Here is a 13736-nt window from a genome sequence, read left to right on the forward strand (position 1 = left end):
CAGGCTGCACTGAGGCCGACTTGGATCAACTTGTAGGAAATAAGCTCTGGTGAGGCTGAAGCAGAGGAGAATCCCTAGAGGCCTTGCTCTCACGGTTATGTACTGCATTCATTGTTCTAGATGGTGAACTGGATGTTTCCGGGCTCCAAAAGCAGGCCATTCTTGCTCTGATTTGTGCTTGCTGTTGGCAGGGCTGCTCTTCTCTAGGCTGGGCAGTGAGATCGCAGTTTGAATGTTGGTCCTCCAGTGAGTCCCAGTTCTCTTCTCATTTGTAAGCAGGTGACTGACTCCACGTGGCCCATGTTCAATCACAGATTTTTCCTAAGTGGCTTTAAAGCACAGCACTTGAGGAGATTGAGGAGGAGACATATCTTCAGCAGTTTCCAGACCCCATGAACTTGTCGACTGGAACATGGTGCTTTTCATTCAATATATGCTACTGCAGCTACTTGAAGTTCTAGCCATCAACGGTAGTGTATATCGATTGATCCTTGTGCTCCACATAGCCACTGTGGTTTCCTTGTCCTTTTGGCTGTGGAAGAGTTCTGAGGAAGAATAATGGGTGCTCCTACAAAATATATCCAGTGTTTTGTCACGTGAATGCCAGAAACGTGTCCAAAAGCAGGTGTTCTGCACTGAACCCTCTCTTCACCCTAACCTTCTAGTGCCGGTACTGCAACGCACGCACTTGCACAATTAGGCTTGGGTCACCTTTCCCCTCACAGTTCCATGAGCCTTTGGCAATAGCCCCAATCTCATTTTGTGAGTAAATATCACCAGCTTGTTTAGGAACCCTTTCTAAAATGGGTTGTGGGTGGTGCTGCTTTAGGAAGAATGTCACTGCCTTTGACTACTGTGCAAGGATGCAGCATGTTTCATCTGATACAGGACCCGCTGCTTACTAATGAATCATCACCAAACCCACCTAAACCCACTGCCATCGAGGCAATATTGACTTATAAGGACCCTAACTATATAGTTTTCCTGAGCTAGCATGTCTTTCTGGGTGCTGACGGCCTATTCTTTCTGCCACAGGGTAGATGGTGGGCTTGAATCCCTGACCTTGATCACCTATGGTATGAAAGGATGCGAACACACTGAAATCTGTAGACAAGGTTTCAGCAGTTCTAGAAGAAGAGACAATGTGTGTGTGCTGTTTATCCTGCAAACGTGAGGTGTCTTTTCTCCGTGAAAAATCAAATAACTCCTAAAATTCACTGCCATCAAGTCGATGCCGACTCATCGAGACCCCAGGGCAAGCTAGAACTGCCCCTGTGAGTTTTGGAGGCTGTAATTCTGTAAGGGAGTAGAAAGCCTAGTCTTTCTCCCCTCGCAGAAGATGGTAGTTTGGAATTGCTGACCTTGCAGATAGCAACGCATCATGTAAACCTAGGCAACAGAGCTCCCTAAATATCAAGGAGAATGCACCCCAAATAAAGAGGCAAAGATGATGTGCGTGCTGTGATGTGGCGGGCGTTCATCCACCTAACACACCACTCACCAGGTCGTGATGCATGTGGCGATGAGGCGCCCCTTTTACTTTTACAAGAGCAAGCTCAGTCTCCGCTCCCTCTTGGGCTTGGCCTTCTGGCCTTCTCTGCCGGGCCCGCTCTCGGGCTCGGCTTTCTCTGTTGGGCCCGGCCCCGCCCCTCTCCAGGCCCCGCCCCCACAACCCCGCAGGAAAGGGTCCTTTCCGGTGACGTCATTTCCGCCCGGCGCAGGACAGTAGCCGGCGGCCAAGCTTAGTGAGCCTCAGTGTGGTACTTTTGACCCGCACGCCGCCGCCTCTGCGAGCGCGGCGTCCGGCAGACGTTCTAGTGCCCGCACTGCGCCCGCCGCGCCGTTGATCGCCGTGACCCCCTGGGACGTTTCCCGCTAAATCCGTCCCGGGCCGGTCGCGGGCCTCTGCCTCAGGCCTGGGCACCCCTTGTCCCGCTTGTCCTGCTTAGAGCCCCTCCCAGGCCCTCCTCGCCCCGGAAAGGCCCTGCCGGGGACGGGTCCTGTCCTGGAGTCCGCTCCGTGGGTGTGGGGTCTTGGCCATGAGAAGAAGACCAGGCCGCAGACTGGCTTTTCCTGGAAGGGGAGGCCAGTCCCGCGGTCGTCAGTCGCCCCACTGACCACCGAGACCCGGACCGCATGTGCGAGCTTGTGCTCCTGCCGTTTGTCTCCGGACCGCTGCAGACCCTGGGCTGTGGCTTGCCGACTCGGGATGCAGCACCCCACTTGAGGGCTTCTGCCCTGTAAACCTCACCCCGGAGATCGATGTCACGACTCACCCAGGTTCCTTTAACACCCCCAGGTCTATCTCGGCTCTTAGGGCAGCGTTGGCCCAGAGCTCCTCTGGTGCTGGTAGCAGCATTGGGCTGTTAACCTCCAGGTGTGCAGTTCGAAACCAGCTTGTGGGCAGACGGGTCTTTCTAGGGTTGTAAAGAGTTACAGTCTCCTAAACTCATAGACAAAGATCTGTCTTGTGCTATAGGGGTGCTATGAGTTGGCATCACCTGGACGGCAGTGAGATTGGGTCTTGAATTTTAGTAGATTATTTTGGGGGAGTTTCCCACCATGCTGGTTTTGTTAATTTTCTTGTCCTGTTCTGTACTAATATTTTTTTGTGACACAAGTCCTAAAGAATACCACATTTTCTTGTTTTCACTCATTTTATTCTTCCTAGTGATAAGGACTTTAAATTGGTCATGTGTCAGTTATCACATGGAGTACAGAAGCTCTTCCTGGAACCGAATTGTAACTACACGTATAAAGTCGTATCTCTTTCCTTCTGGTATATCTAACTTAACCATGATTTTTGTCTACATGTGTTTGATTTCACTGTGCATGTACTTTGACCTGTTTCCCCCCCTGGATTCTGTCACAGCTTTATTTTTAATAGAAGATAGCACAATATCCAGTAATAGAATTGTTCGAAATGGTAAGATATCTTACTTGGACTTAACTGAGAGTCTCTTTACGTATTTCCATGTTTCTCTTTACGTATTTCCATGTTTCAGAGATGTACCCACCAAGGGTTGTTGATAAAGGCTCAGTTGATGTTCACAGAATTCTTGTTGTCAGCTGCACTCTAGTCCATTCTGTTAGCAATGCCCTTTGACCTTAGGGACTCCTTGCTGGGTGTCCAGGCTGTCATCTGTATGTGAAGAAGTTCCCAGGTCTTGAGCGCCAGGTGTAGCAGCCGATTGTTGAACCCCCGCACCAGTACGCCTCCTTAGTCATTTAGATATTCCTAAGCTGTAGTATGTTTAGATTTCTTCATGATGGACATGGTGATTTTCACTGAGAATTCTTTTTATCGTTGAATTTCATCATAATTTTATGTGTATTCATAGGCACGATTATGCTATCATTCCTTTTTTCGGTGGCCATGGAATTAAGTCCAGCAGAATAGAACTGTTCCATAGGGTTTAATGCACTGTACTCTTAATGGAAGCAGGGGCCAGGCCTTTTCTTCCACAGTAAGACTGGGTGAGTGGAAACTGCCAGTAGGAAAAGTACATTCCACTTAGGAACCTTCATTTCCCCTGCTCCAAACAAACTCCCATGCCATCAAGTTGATTCTGAATCAGCATTCCTATGTAGAGTTTCTGAGCTTGTCAATCTGCATGGGAGCAGCCAACCTCATCTTTTCCTCACTGAACTGCCAGTGCATTTGATCTGCCAATCCTGAGGTCAGCAGCCAACGTACAGGACTCTTTAAGCCCCTTGGAGTAAACCATACCAAACCTGCCCACTGCCATCAGATCCACTCCACCTCCTGGAGACTGCGTGTATGTCAGCATTCAGCCATGCCGCATACCTCGACCATGAGTCAAACCGACACGTGAACGGAACCGTACATTTTTAAAACATTCTGAAACAACATACCACTTGTACTCGAGTATCAACCGAGTTTTTCAGCCCATTTTTTATGCTGAACAAGCACCCCAGTTTTTTGTGGTAAAATTAGGTGTTTGGACTTATACTCGAGTTTATATGGTAATTATGTGCTATCAACTTATACACGAAACTCTGATTCTATATATAAAATTTATGTTTAACATCATACAACATTTGAGGTATTGGGTTTGATAAGGGTCGCTTGATCAGTCAGTTTGTTAGTCTCCACTGCATTGTTTGTCTTTACATTTGATGTTTACTTCCTAAGAACTTTGTGACTTTGTTTACGTTTATTACTGAAGTAATACTTTCATGAATGAAACCAATTTAACTGGGATTGTCAATTAACAGTCATAGCAAATTGACATGTATCCATAGAGATAGGTATATTAAACAATTCCGAGATTGGAAAGCTTAGAAAAAATGAATGTGGATATATATTTGTCTCAAAAAATTTGTATATATTTGGATCAAAGTCAGCATAACTGGTAGGAGGCAAATGTAAATGGTTTCTGTAATTTTCATTGAAATTGAAATGCATCAAAATGACATGTTCCATAAACCTGTTAAATTGATCAGTAGTCACTAAGCACATGGGATAAAGTATACTTCCCTCTCCAGGTTAAATGTTGAGCCCCAGCTCTGCTTTTCCTCTATAACTTGCCCCTTCCTGCCACTCCCATGAATTGCTTAGCCTTTGAGAATGTTCTCTTCTGGGGCCTGTGCATATGAAATGCATTTCTTCAATTTTGGTGTCAAATGTGTAAGTGCATGTTTATAACCCACACCTAATTTTATGGTTTCCTCCTGCAGTAGGCTCTCATTTACCTGGCATATTTGTCTTATAGTAGCACAAGTTCCAACTCTGATTGTATGGTTTGTCTTTCTGTCATGAGCAGCCTCCACTGTTTGTAAACTAGTATGAACTGTCTGTGTGGATGAGGGGGCTGCCATGGGCCACAAAGGCAGGCCTCTCTAGCTTTTAGAGGTGATCTTCCAGGAGCCAGTCCAAAGGCCAGAATTTGGTTGTTTTCATTTGCCTTTAGATCCATTCTACCTCATTGTAGTCACATGTATTCAGGAGAATTTGTTATCTTAGGAATTTCAAAGTTAATGTCTTCTGGAGGGTCCTTCTAGATATGAACTGCCAAGGTTTTGGTTTAGTCCTCAAGCATTGAATCCTGAGCAGCCACCGTCATGTCTTTGGATGGGATAAGGCGTCTTCCTACAGAAATGCACTTTTAAGTATGTCCATTGCACTGTGACCTTGATTATATACTGCTGTAAACAGCAGTGGAGTTGCACATCTCCAACCTGTCCTGGCTTCCCTTTTGCCACTAGGCAGTGGTTAGACGGCCTCCGTGTCCCGTCCTTCTTTATCTATTGTAACATCAACCTTTCCTCCCTCAGCAGTCTACTCCTATGCTAAGTTCAATAGTTTGTTCCAAGGGCCACACAGAACTCAACAATTCTTAGGGTTATGGGGTTTTATTAGAGAAGTTAATAGATTACCACAAGTCAGGATCAGCAAGCATTGAGGATAAAACCATTTATCCCCTCAACCAGCAGCCACATTATCTCTCTCTGGTCCTATCTTTGTCTCCGTGGGCCAGGAAGCCAGCCCACCTCTCAGTCTGTGGCACAGTTCCATGGTCTTGAGCCAGATGAGAAGAAGGTACCCCATAGTTTTGGTGCTGCTCCTCTGTGCCAGCCTCCTATACATCTGGCCTTGGCAGCCTCTACCACTTACAAACTCCTATATACTGAGGAATGGCTTTGATGGATGTGTGGTATACCTGTTTGCAGACCATAAACCACTGTAAATGAATGATGATGTTTTAAGTCACACCCTTCACTAAAGTAATCTTAAAGACACACCCAAGAAAACAGGATGTGGGTTGGTTCATACCCTCTACTAAGGTTAGGGCGTATCCCCACGTCAATCGTGTAACAAAGAACTCCCTCCAAAATGGGATCACAGCCACCCGCAGAGAATGCACAATGATAAGACATCACTTAAGGAATTTTAGCTCAAAACCTCACTGCCATTCACTTGATATCAACTCATAGAGACACCTGTAGGACAGGGTCAAACCACCCCTGAGTTTCCCAGAGTAGAAGCCCTGTCTTTTTCCCAAGAGCAATTGATGGTTCGTAACTGCTGACCTTGAGGCTAGCAGCCCAATGGATCACCATTGTACCGGCAGAACTCCTGTAGAATTATGCTTAGAATGGCCATAATAAATGATTATATATCATATGCTACCACTTGTAATGGCTGATTCCTGCCAATTCTCTTTCGTTTAATTAATATTTCTTTCCATCTTATTTTAATGCTTCTTTTGGTTATAAAATCCTTCAATATTACAACTTAAGTCTTGAATTTAATTCTTCTCTTTTGGTTTTCTAACTACAGGTCTTTGCACATTTCACTTTAGTCTTCTCAAATGGCTTTTTGAAAATTTTCTGTTCAGCTTGTGTACTTTGTCAGTTCTTCTATTTGCTTTAGCGATTCTACTTTCAAGACTATGTTTCAGGGTTTTCTAGCACCTACTTCCCCCCTCCCTTATGTTTTAAATTTAATTTTTTTATTACTTCATGTGTGATATTTTTGATATCATCCTTTTTGTTTGGTCAAGTTAGGTGCATCAGAGCTATTTTTGAGATGGCCTGTAAATGTGTGGCTTTTTTGGACTTGTTTTAATTATCCTTATCTTGAAGCAATTTTCATTGAGCAATTTTGGTCTATTTCACAGTCGGCCATTGACCTTGTTTTGACTAAATGTATGTGGTTCTCCATTGTCTTTTCACAGAGAAATCCCATACGTCTAGGCAATTTGATTTGTGTAGATTTCACATCTAAAGTTGCCATTTGAAAAAAATATTTTCTTTGAAGTAATCTTTGGTCTTACAAGTTCTGTCATGCATGTCCATCTTACTTTCTATCACCAAGTCTATATTTTCCAATTCCCAATCCTTTTGCATTTAATAGTTGCCTTCCAATCATCAGTAATTATCAATGCATGCAGACTGAAGGACGTGGTAGAATGTAACAATATTTTGTCACTATAGTTAGTCATTAGTGAGTGAATTTGAATAGTGGTGGTATTAGCTGGTCTCCTTTACTAGGTGTGAAGGAGAGCCTGGCACATACAGCACTGTACTTAACGAATGACCTTGATCTTTTTAACCATGTGTGTAGTGTCATTCCTGAAATAGTAAACTACAGTGTCGGTCCTGAAATAGTAAATAGTAAGTCATAATAGTAAAGTACATATGATTGTTAATCATCTCATATGAATAAGGAATCCCAAATAAGATTTGATGCATTTGAATTTTGATACTGGTGAAGAATATTGAAATATCACAGACTGGCAAAATACTGTTCAAACCTGTCTTGGAGAAGCATAGCCAGATTGCTCCTTAAAAGCAAGGGTGTGAGACATCATTCACCTACTGTGAATGCGCTACTGGGAGGAAGTGGTCCCTTGAACAGGACAGCATGCTTGGTAAAGTAGAGGGACAATGAAAAAGAAAGAAGACCCTAAAGAGGGATGGCACCATGGCTACAACCGTGGGCTAAAACATAACAATTGCGGACCTGGGGCCGCAGGTCCCAGTGGTGGGTTTTTTTTGGTCATACATAGGGTTTCTGTAAATCATGGCTGACTGGATGACACCCATCCATAATACTTGTCCAAGTCAAATGACTATCCCAGTCCATTTCAGCTCACTAATGCCTAGAATACCAATACATTCGGTTTCATTTTTGACAACTTCCAAATTTCTTAGAGTTATACTTCCTCTTCCACACTCTAAGTACTAATAGATATGCTTCCCTTCCTATGGAGCCAAGCCCCAGCAGCTTGGAAAGCGCCAGAAAGCTTTGCCATGTTGACTCTATTTTGAATGTGCCACTCCTCCACAGCTGTATTTTTAATGCCTTAAAACTGAAGGGTTTGGGAGGGCCAGGTGGGCGGGCCAACCGGCACGCAGTTCGGCAGGAGGCAGGTGCCCAGAGATGCGGCTGAGGCCCGCGTGGCCCTGGTGCTGTCCCAGGGCAGGGCTACCCAGCATGCGCTCCCCATGAAAAACCAGGGCGCACATGTCAGCCTCGGGGACGGCGATGGCGTGCACCTGGACGGGGTCCGAGTCGGCAGCAGGTGCGGGAGCCATGCTTTGCAAGAGCGCCGAGGGGCTGCAGGAGGAGCTTTTCGAGTTGTCGCACATCAAGACGGCCGTCAACCTGGCCATCTGGACCTGGTGCTGCGGGGCCTTCGCAAGGGCAACCTGCCCATGCGCTCCATCGTCACCAACCACGCCGACAAGGAGCGCTTTACCCCATGGTGCAAAGCGGCCACCGGGCTGCTCTACAAGGAGGCCACCACGAGTGGCAGCCCAAGCCCGGCGCCTGTCCTCGACCAGCGGCTCCCAGACCACCTCGGTGCTGGGTGGAGGCGGCCTGCGCATCAGCTCCGACTGCTCCGTCAGAGAGTCCCAGCTGTCCGACCGCAGAGCTGCCCAGCAATGTCAACAAATCGAAGGGAAGCCACGTGCCATCCAGATAGCCCCTTTCCCCATCCAGATCCTGTCCTACCTCTACCTCGGCTGTGCCAAGGACTCTACCAACCTGGATGTGCTGAGCAAGTATGGCATCAAGTGCATCCTCAACGTCACACCCAACCTGCCCAATGCCTTCATGCAGATTCCCATCTCCGACCACTGGAGCCAGATTTCTCCCAGTTCTTCCCCGAGGCCATCAGCTTCATTGACGAGGCCCGCTCCAAGAAGTTCGGGGTCCTGGTGCACTGTCTGGCCGGCATCAGCCACTCAGTGACAGTGACCATGGCCTACCTGATGCAGAAGATGAACCTCTCGCTGAACAACGCATACGATTTCGTCAAGAGGAAGAAGTCCAACATCTCGCCCAACTTCAGTTTCATGGGGCAAGCTGGACTTTGAGCGGACGCTAGCGCTGAGCAACCCATACGACAACCACATGCCCGGCGGGCAGCTCTACTTCTCCACGCGCACCAGCCACCACCTCTTCCCGCTCAACAGACTGGAGTCCACGGGAAGCGCCCAGGCCGGGAGGGAAGCCCAGCCTGCTCTCTATGGCCGGGCCCACCTGGCTGTTTTTAAAAGACACCCGCGGACCCGAGTTTACTCTTCACCCAGCAGGTAAATCCAAGCACCGTGGAGCAGAGTGTTCGAGCCCTTCAGATTTACCTCCCTTCATCTTTTTAACAAAAAGTATTATTTCCAGGCTACACCCAACAGTGGATAGTATAAACCAGTATTTCATCCCTTGATCCTGAGAGAGAAAAAGAAAGAGAGAAACGTTCTCATATTGTTCTCTATTTTAAAGAGTATAATTCCTGGTGGTTTTCTGTTTGTCTTTCATGTAAAAGACAAAAACTAAGCGCTGACCTTTTCTTGACCAAATGTGTTTTGCACGTATGTGAAACCCCCGTTTCCACAGTGGGCCATTCTTTTCTCAGAAGTAGCTACTATGTGATATTTTGTGTTTATGAAATATATTTAATAAGTATCATTTAGAGGTTAGTTAACCAGAATAACAAAGGTAGAAGGAAAGAAAATATCAAAATGGGTGTCAGAAGACTGAAAGTTTCCCTCAGGCTAAGGCAAAAGAAAGAAAAGACAAAGTAAATGAACTGAACAGAAAATTTCAAAGGGCAGTTTACGAAGACAAAATAAAATTATTATAATGGAGTGTGCAAAGGCCTAGAGTGAGAATCCAAAAAGGAAGAATACATATGCTCAGCATATCTAAAACTGAAGTAATTCCAGAAAAATTACAAACCTTGGGTTACAATATTGAAGATTCTATGAGCAAAATATTGAATGATATAGGAAGCCCCAAAAGAAAATGGAAAATGTAGCATCACTGCACCAAAAAGAACTAGTAACCATTCAACCATTTCAAGAGGTATCAAAAGATGAAAAAATGGTGGTACTGAAGGAGGAAGTCCAAGCTGCACTGAAAACATTAGCAGAAACCAAGATTTCAGGAATCAATGGAATAACAACTGAAATGTGTTTGAATAAGCCGGTGATGTACTAGAAATACTTCCCGATCTACACCAGGAAATTCGGAAGACAGCTACTTGGCCAAATGACTGAGAAACCCATATTTGTACCTATTCTAAAGAAAGTTGCTATACAATATGCATATTATAGACCAGTATCGTTATTCTGACCTAGAAGTGAAGTTTGGCTGAAGATCATCAACAACATTTGCAACAGTATATTGACAGCTACACAAGATTCAAGCTGGATTCAGTAGAGGATGTGTAACAAGGGATATCATTGGTGATATCAGATGCATCTTGGCTGAAAGAGAATAACAGAAAAATATTTATTTGAGCTTATTGACTATCTCTCCCAGTTCTCCATGGCTTTACTATTATCGTTATATATCTTAACCATATGATTGCGCCTACTGAACCCATGAATAACTGTCGGGGGTGGCTACCCCACAGGCCACGGTACTCCATCCTTCTGGGGGATCTTCTGCTGGTCACTTCGTATTCTCAGACACAAAGCTTGTTGTGGCATCACTTGAGGACTCCAGCATCAGGGTTGCTTCCGCATTAAACAGAGACCTTCAGTTTGCCCGCTCATTATTGACTTCATTCTCTCCTCCTGCAGACACATGGCTCATCCCCATAAGACCCAACGCTCTTCTGTAAGACCGACACCATTCTGCGTGGCAGGATTTGCCATCTGGAGTTCATCAAACCAGAGTGTGAAATGAAGGATTTCTGCAAAGTGTTGAGCAAGAGCCTGCTCTCTGGGTGTTTGTCGGGGCTCCCAGTAGACCTTGTAATGCTGCTTCTAACCTCTGAGAAATTAATAAAGTGTCTTTAATTTGCCTGCTAGTGGGACCACTGCATTCCATGTCTTCTGCAACTTCTCCTCCGCTGGATGCTGGGTCGCCTCTCGAACTGCGTGGTCAGCTCTTCTATATGTTGGAAGTCCTCCAAGATACCTTCTGTATCTTTTAATACTACATTCACCTGATTCTAAATTTCCTTCTCAGACTCTGTAGGCTGAGCATTTTCTAAATTAAGGGGAAATTTTGACCCCTGCTCAAGGTTTGTGCATGACAAACGTTTAAGAAGATTCCCCATGTTAAAGTACCTTCAACCAGTGCTGGCTGGTGATTCGGTCCTTGTCCCTCTACCTTTGTCTCTGATTTTGTGATAAATATTTCAGCTATTTTAAAGGTCTCTGTCTGGCCTTGATCCTGGGGCCTCATGTCTCCCTCCACACGTGGGAACCTCAAGTGTTCGGATGTTCGGTGAGTTTACTCCGTAGGCTGCTGCTGCCTTGGGGTGCACCGCTCCACCGCTTACCGGCCCTGGGCTCTATGAGGGTGTACCCATTGGCCGAACCTTTGTAGGAGTACATCCCAGACCCCCAGCTTCCAAAAGGGTAGCTCTTTCCAGTCTTTGAAAGTGACCTTTTGCTTTATTTGTATATAGTGTTCTTGGTGGCTCCCCACAGCATCAGGTCTTCTGTCCGTGTTCAATGATTCAAATCTATTCTTGAGATTTTCTCAAAATTCGGGTGGGATATATTTAAAGTCATAGGTTGATACCTTGGTGCCCACAGCCAGTGGTTAACACAGACACACACACACACAGCTATACTGTTGACCCCCGGTTGTGGGCTCCCTCACATGGTAGGTGTCCCAGGCACAGGGGCTCTAAGAGGATACACTTTTCATTTGGGACAGTGGCTGGGCACAAACCTCAGCAACCTGCCTAGCAGTTACTCCCTCCCCCCCAACAGACCAGAAGTTTCATCCTGACGCTGTTCCAGAGTGTGAGCGTGGCAGAGGAAGGGGGTCCCTGCACATTTGTCTGTGCAGGGCCCGTCTCCCCATACTTCATCAATGAAAGGAGGGTCCCCAAGGCTGTCCCCCAGCAGCCCTGTGCCCATTCTGCCACGTGAAGCACTGGGTAATTCCCTGCTCCACGATAGCTACACCAACCAAGTCTCCTACAGCAGCAACAAGTTCAAGGTCCAAGGGCTGGGATGACATCTTCATACATGTTTTTCATTTCAATAAGCTTTGAATGCTATTGTATTTTGTGCTTTCTCTTGAAGTGATAATATTATGAAAACCTAAGATCCTCTGATCGTGGGTTTTGTTATTTACAGTCCTTGGGTCACACACAGGACACTTCTATTTCTGATCATCTGGCACCCTCTGATTTCTTCATCACACCTTGCCATAGCATCTGTTTTTCCAGTGAACATTTCATGAAAGCAAATATTGAGCAGAACCGCATCAAAAGAACGAATTTTCCCCCCTGGTACCACACCCCACACTTAGGGTAAACTGAGGGGAAGAGAACAGAAGCTCAAACTGTGTTGGGCTGCGGTTGAAGGTGGGTCTGTGCTTGCATCGACTCCTCAGACCAGCAGTGACTGGAGTGCTGTGTCTTTGGGGAAATTAATGATGTGCAATCACCTTATACTCTAGGGGGATGATTAACAATATTGTACTCTTTTGCTTATATGGGGTTTGCGTTTCCTGCTTTGAGCGTTTAATTTTTCTTTTTGTTTGTGCTAGTTTAGTTGGTCCTATGGGGGGGTGGTTTTGTCATAAGACAGTCGCGAAAGTAAAGTTCAGTCATGCATATTCCATGGACAAGCATAAGGGTTCTGGGCTCCTGCTTAACTGAAGCCCCAATCCAAGAACAGGTAGTTCTGATAACATGGCCCTACCTGATACTTACCTTCATGAAATGACAACTGAAGATAAGATTGCTATAGCAGAGTGTGGTGAAGAGAGCAGATGGTGCTCAGCTATCAACTGGAATAGTGTCTGTGGTCTTGAAGGTTTGTATTCAAACAAGCTGTCATCTAAGTGAGGATTCAACTAAGTTCACATTGAAGAAGCACATTGGCTTGTGTAATCCAAAGATGACAATAACAAAAGTCAAATATGACAAAGAGAAAGTGTCAGAGCTAAAATTATGAACACCAATTTCTCGAAGGCTGTGAAAGACAGTGCAAGCCCCAAACCCATCTGCAAAGTGTCTAGCCAGATTAAGCTGTTGACAAATCCCCTCTAGCCACATACAAAGATCTGGAACAGTATTACTATCAAACATAGACCATTGTAATCCTAATCCTGCTGGAACCAGCTTGATACTTGGTCAGTGGACCTCCCTCTGGGGCCAACTTGAATTTGCTCAACGTGCTAGGGTTTCTTGCTTGTTCCACAAAAGTGTCTTCCCGGGCTTTTAAAATCTTGATGGTGGACATTTGTTTCTTACACATTGGTTGCATTTTTGTCTTTATATTGCTATTGTTTTATCCTCCCTACTTTATTTAATATTTGTTCTAGATTGTTTCTTTTGGGTTGACCAGTTTGTGAAGCACAGAGGAGTGGGTGCATAGAGATAACCACTGATGCAAGGGTTTTGTCAGAGCAAGCCAGCCTCCGGCAGCTGCAGGGTCCACAGGCACAATTGTACGGTTATAATATATAAAGGTTATAGCAAAGTCATAGAAGTTAGGAGAGAATAAAATACGGGAGTCAGACTTCACTTGAGCAGAAAATAAAAGAGGATTTTGCGCTTTAAATCTCACTGGTCCCCCCTCAAAATACACTGTTGTTGAAGTTTAAAAAATGTTGTCTTTTCATACTACTTGCTAAGCACTTATCCATGGTCCATTAGGCTCTGGATGGTTTTCTCTGGATAATTGCTCGAATCTAGGCAATGGCATGATGTTGATTCTGCCCAGGGGCCCTTAGCATATTTTCTCCAACTCTTAAATCTCTCCAAGTCCTAAAGTGTGGCGCATTT

At 45.4% G+C, this 13736-nt stretch overlaps 2 pseudogenes; one reads left to right on the plus strand and one right to left on the minus strand.

Annotated features, from left to right (window-relative positions):
* The first annotated feature begins 1723 nt into the window (after positions 1-1723).
* On the plus strand, positions 1724-11084 carry LOC142427759 (dual specificity protein phosphatase 7 pseudogene; annotated as a pseudogene).
* Positions 10430-11042, minus strand: LOC142427701 (CYFIP-related Rac1 interactor B pseudogene; annotated as a pseudogene).
* Positions 11085-13736: the final 2652 nt, after the last annotated feature.

This window comes from Tenrec ecaudatus, chromosome 15 (genome assembly GCF_050624435.1).
Source record: "Tenrec ecaudatus isolate mTenEca1 chromosome 15, mTenEca1.hap1, whole genome shotgun sequence".
Classification (NCBI taxonomy): domain Eukaryota; kingdom Metazoa; phylum Chordata; class Mammalia; order Afrosoricida; family Tenrecidae; genus Tenrec; species Tenrec ecaudatus.